Source organism: Drosophila takahashii, chromosome X (genome assembly GCF_030179915.1).
Source record: "Drosophila takahashii strain IR98-3 E-12201 chromosome X, DtakHiC1v2, whole genome shotgun sequence".
NCBI classification, from domain to species: Eukaryota; Metazoa; Arthropoda; class Insecta; order Diptera; family Drosophilidae; genus Drosophila; species Drosophila takahashii.
This window is the reverse complement of record NC_091683.1, coordinates 1-5,601: the sequence shown is the minus strand read 5'-3', so window position 1 is coordinate 5,601 and position 5,601 is coordinate 1.

Below are 5,601 nucleotides of genomic sequence, written 5' to 3'. Positions count from 1 at the left end.
CAAAAAGTGATGGGGATTGTAAGTTTAAGCTGTAAGCTAGTTAAAACAGTCGGTCGCTTAGCTGTCGGCCTTAATTTGTCAAAATTACGACGGAAAAACTGATGAAAAAGAGTATTTTTTGCCTAAAATTTGAGTCCTCATTTTCCACCCTAAAACATCCGTTTTTTTAGGTTGTTAGCTAGTCAGTTAGTTTAGGTTGTTAGCTAGTCAAAACAGTCGGTCGCTTAGCTGTCGGCCTTGATTTGTCAAAATTACGACTGAAAAACTGATGAAAAAGTGTATTTTTTGCCTAACATTTGAGTCCTTACTTACTACCCTAAAATATCCGTTTTTTTGCCGAAGCAAAGGAAATAATAGCCCAAATATGGAATGGCAATCCTTGTTAAACTCGTAGCTTAATTCTTAATCGATTTGCGTTCAGACCTTAGCTGTCGGCCTTGATTTGTCAAAATTACGACTGAAATTCTTAATCGATTTGCGTTCAGACCTTAGCTGTCGGCCTTGATTTGTCAAAATTACGACTGAAAAACTGATGAAAAAGTGTATTTTTTGCCTAAAATTTCAGTCCTCATTTTCCACCCTAAAACATCCGTTTTTTTAAGGTTGTTAGCTAGTCAGTTAGTTTAGGTTATTAAGTAGTCAAAAAAGTCCGTGCATCTAAAACTGTGCCGTCGGCTAAGCAGTTACTGGGAACACTTGCACACAGTGCTATCTATTGCCTACTTTTAAGGGTGACATCTTTTTGAATCTGTAGTGGTCTTTTGAGATTGCTCTCGTTTATATATTTTGCTTTTGCAAGCGCCACTACAAAACTGATGAAAAAGTGTATTTTTTGCCTAAAATTTGAGTCCTAATTTTCCACCCTAAAACATCCGTTTTTTTGCCGAAGCAAAGGGAATAATAGCCCAAATATGGAATGTTATACCTTGTTGAGCTCGTAGCTTAATTCTCAATCGATTTGCGTTCAATTCTGGACATTTTAATTTTTGGTAATTTTTTGCAAGAAATCATGATGTAACCCCTTATAAAAAATGCGATAATTAGTGAAAAATCTAATTTTCCAAAAAGTGATGGGGATCGTTAGTTTAGGTTTGTTAGCTAGTCAAAACAGTCGGTCGCTAAGCTGTCGGCCTTGATTTGTCAAAATTACGACTGAAAAAGTGTATTTTTTGCCTAAAATTTGAGTCCTTATTTTCCACCCTAAAACATCCGTTTTTTTGCCCAAATATGGAATGTTATACCTTGTTGATCTCGTAGCTTAATTCTCAATCGATTTGCGTTCAATTCTGGACATTTTAATTTTTGGTAATATTTTGCAAGAAATCATGATGTAACCCCTTATAAAAAATGCGATAATTAGTGAAAAATCTAATTTTCCAAAAAGTGATGGGGATCGTTAGTTTAAGCTAACAGCTAGTTAAAACAGTCGGTCGCTTAGCTGTCGGCCTTAATTTGTCAAAATTACGACGGAAAAACTGATGAAAAAGAATATTTTTTGCCTAAAATTTGAGTCCTCATTTTCCACCCTAAAACATCCGTTTTTTTAGGTTGTTAGCTAGTCAGTTAGTTTAGGTTGTTAGCTAGTCAAAACAGTCGGTCGCTTAGCTGTCGGCCTTGATTTGTCAAAATTACGACTGAAAAACTGATGAAAAAGTGTATTTTTTGCCTAACATTTGAGTCCTTACTTACTACCCTAAAATATCCGTTTTTTTGCCGAAGCAAAGGAAATAATAGCCCAAATATGGAATGGCAATCCTTGTTAAACTCGTAGCTTAATTCTTAATCGATTTGCGTTCAGACCTTAGCTGTCGGCCTTGATTTGTCAAAATTACGACTGAAAAACTGATGAAAAAGTGTATTTTTTGCCTAAAATTTCAGTCCTCATTTTCCACCCTAAAACATCCGTTTTTTTAAGGTTGTTAGCTAGTCAGTTAGTTTAGGTTATTAAGTAGTCAAAAAAGTCCGTGCATCTAAAACTGTGCCGTCGGCTAAGCAGTTACTGGGAACACTTGCACACAGTGCTATCTATTGCCTACTTTTAAGGGTGACATCTTTTTGAATCTGTAGTGGTCTTTTGAGATTGCTCTCGTTTATATATTTTGCTTTTGCAAGCGCCACTACAAAACTGATGAAAAAGTGTATTTTTTGCCTAAAATTTGAGTCCTAATTTTCCACCCTAAAACATCCGTTTTTTTGCCGAAGCAAAGGGAATAATAGCCCAAATATGGAATGTTATACCTTGTTGAGCTCGTAGCTTAATTCTCAATCGATTTGCGTTCAATTCTGGACATTTTAATTTTTGGTAATTTTTTGCAAGAAATCATGATGTAACCCCTTATAAAAAAATGCGATAATTAGTGAAAAATCTAATTTTCCAAAAAGTGATGGGGATCGTTAGTTTAGGTTTGTTAGCTAGTCAAAACAGTCGGTCGCTAAGCTGTCGGCCTTGATTTGTCAAAATTACGACTGAAAAAGTGTATTTTTTGCCTAAAATTTGAGTCCTTATTTTCCACCCTAAAACATCCGTTTTTTTGCCCAAATATGGAATGTTATACCTTGTTGATCTCGTAGCTTAATTCTCAATCGATTTGCGTTCAATTCTGGACATTTTAATTTTTGGTAATATTTTGCAAGAAATCATGATGTAACCCCTTATAAAAAATGCGATAATTAGTGAAAAATCTAATTTTCCAAAAAGTGATGGGGATCGTTAGTTTAAGCTAACAGCTAGTTAAAACAGTCGGTCGCTTAGCTGTCGGCCTTAATTTGTCAAAATTACGACAGAAAAACTGATGAAAAAGTGTATTTTTTGCCTAAAATTTGAGTCCTCATTTTCCACCCTAAAACATCCGTTTTTTTAGGTTGTTAGCTAGTCAGTTAGTTTAGGTTGTTAGCTAGTCAAAACAGTCGGTCGCTTAGCTGTCGGCCTTGATTTGTCAAAATTACGACTGAAAAACTGATGAAAAAGTGTATTTTTTGCCTAACATTTGAGTCCTTACTTACTACCCTAAAATATCCGTTTTTTTGCCGAAGCAAAGGAAATAATAGCCCAAATATGGAATGGCAATCCTTGTTAAACTCGTAGCTTAATTCTTAATCGATTTGCGTTCAGACCTTAGCTGTCGGCCTTGATTTGTCAAAATTACGACTGAAAAACTGATGAAAAAGTGTATTTTTTGCCTAACATTTGAGTCCTTACTTACTACCCTAAAATATCCGTTTTTTGCCGAAGCAAAGGAAATAATAGCCCAAATATGGAATGGCAATCCTTGTTAAACTCGTAGCTTAATTCTTAATCGATTTGCGTTCAGACCTTAGCTGTCGGCCTTGATTTGTCAAAATTACGACTGAAAAACTGATGAAAAAGTGTATTTTTTGCCTAAAATTTGAGTTCTCATTTTCCACCCTAAAACATCCGTTTTTTTAAGGTTGTTAGCTAGTCAGTTAGTTTAGGTTATTAAGTAGTCAAAAAAGTCCGTGCATCTAAAACTGTGCCGTCGGCTAAGCAGTTACTGGGAACACTTGCACACAGTGCTATCTATTGCCTACTTTTAAGGGTGACATCTTTTTGAATCTGTAGTGGTCTTTTGAGATTGCTCTCGTTTATATATTTTGCTTTTGCAAGCGCCACTACAAAACTGATGAAAAAGTGTATTTTTTGCCTAAAATTTGAGTCCTAATTTTCCACCCTAAAACATCCGTTTTTTTGCCGAAGCAAAGGGAATAATAGCCCAAATATGGAATGTTATACCTTGTTGAGCTCGTAGCTTAATTCTCAATCGATTTGCGTTCAATTCTGGACATTTTAATTTTTGGTAATTTTTTGCAAGAAATCATGATGTAACCCCTTATAAAAAAATGCGATAATTAGTGAAAAATCTAATTTTCCAAAAAGTGATGGGGATCGTTAGTTTAGGTTTGTTAGCTAGTCTAAACAGTCGGGCGCTAAGCTGTCGGCCTTGATTTGTCAAAATTACGACTGAAAAAGTGTATTTTTTGCCTAAAATTTGAGTCCTCATTTTCCACCCTAAAACATCCGTTTTTTTTGCCCAAATATGGAATGTTATACCTTGTTGATCTCGTAGCTTAATTCTCAATCGATTTGCGTTCAATTCTGGACATTTTAATTTTTGGTAATATTTTGCAAGAAATCATGATGTAACCCCTTATAAAAAATGCGATAATTAGTGAAAAATCTAATTTTCCAAAAAGTGATGGGGATCGTTAGTTTAAGCTAACAGCTAGTTAAAACAGTCGGTCGCTTAGCTGTCGGCCTTAATTTGTCAAAATTACGACAGAAAAACTGATGAAAAAGTGTATTTTTTGCCTAAAATTTGAGTCCTCATTTTCCACCCTAAAACATCCGTTTTTTTAGGTTGTTAGCTAGTCAGTTAGTTTAGGTTGTTAGCTAGTCAAAACAGTCGGTCGCTTAGCTGTCGGCCTTGATTTGTCAAAATTACGACTGAAAAACTGATGAAAAAGTGTATTTTTTGCCTAACATTTGAGTCCTTACTTACTACCCTAAAATATCCGTTTTTTTGCCGAAGCAAAGGAAATAATAGCCCAAATATGGAATGGCAATCCTTGTTAAACTCGTAGCTTAATTCTTAATCGATTTGCGTTCAGACCTGAGCTGTCGGCCTTGATTTGTCAAAATTACGACTGAAAAACTGATGAAAAAGTGTATTTTTTGCCTAACATTTGAGTCCTTACTTACTACCCTAAAATATCCGTTTTTTGCCGAAGCAAAGGAAATAATAGCCCAAATATGGAATGGCAATCCTTGTTAAACTCGTAGCTTAATTCTTAATCGATTTGCGTTCAGACCTTAGCTGTCGGCCTTGATTTGTCAAAATTACGACTGAAAAACTGATGAAAAAGTGTATTTTTTGCCTAAAATTTGAGTTCTCATTTTCCACCCTAAAACATCCGTTTTTTTAAGGTTGTTAGCTAGTCAGTTAGTTTAGGTTATTAAGTAGTCAAAAAAGTCCGTGCATCTAAAACTGTGCCTGGCACCGAAAAATATCCGTAAATTGTCTAGTCTTTTCCCACTTTATGTTGCCAAAATTCTGGAGTTGGTTACGCCCTGGAATATGATTTTTAAAATTTTATAACCGCCACTGGGAACACAAGTGAGGGTTGGACTTAACCTTTTTTCCTGTTTTATAGCAAATTTTCTGGAACCGTCTGCTTCGTTTGGGAACTTGAATTGGAAAGGCTGGGTTGAGGTTCGGGCGGCTTTATATACCCCCCCCACGGCCGGAAATCGGGGTCTCGTGTAAGCCTGGTTTCCGACTATAGCCTTCCAATATCGGAGCCGACTCTGTTTATCCCGATTATTCCCATATGTCCCTATTCCAGGAAAACTAGCTAGGCCCTTTTGTAGCTAAACCTTTTCCTAGCTAAATTTTCATTTTAGTATTTGGCTAAACATCGTATCGGGAATTTCTCATTATAACTTAAACTTTAATGTAAACTAAATTTCATTTTTATTCTACTAACGTATAGCGAAATGGTTATCATAATTATTTGACTATCCGAATTCGGCTAAGCAGTTACTGGGAACACTTTTGCACACAGTGCTATCTATTGCCTACTTTT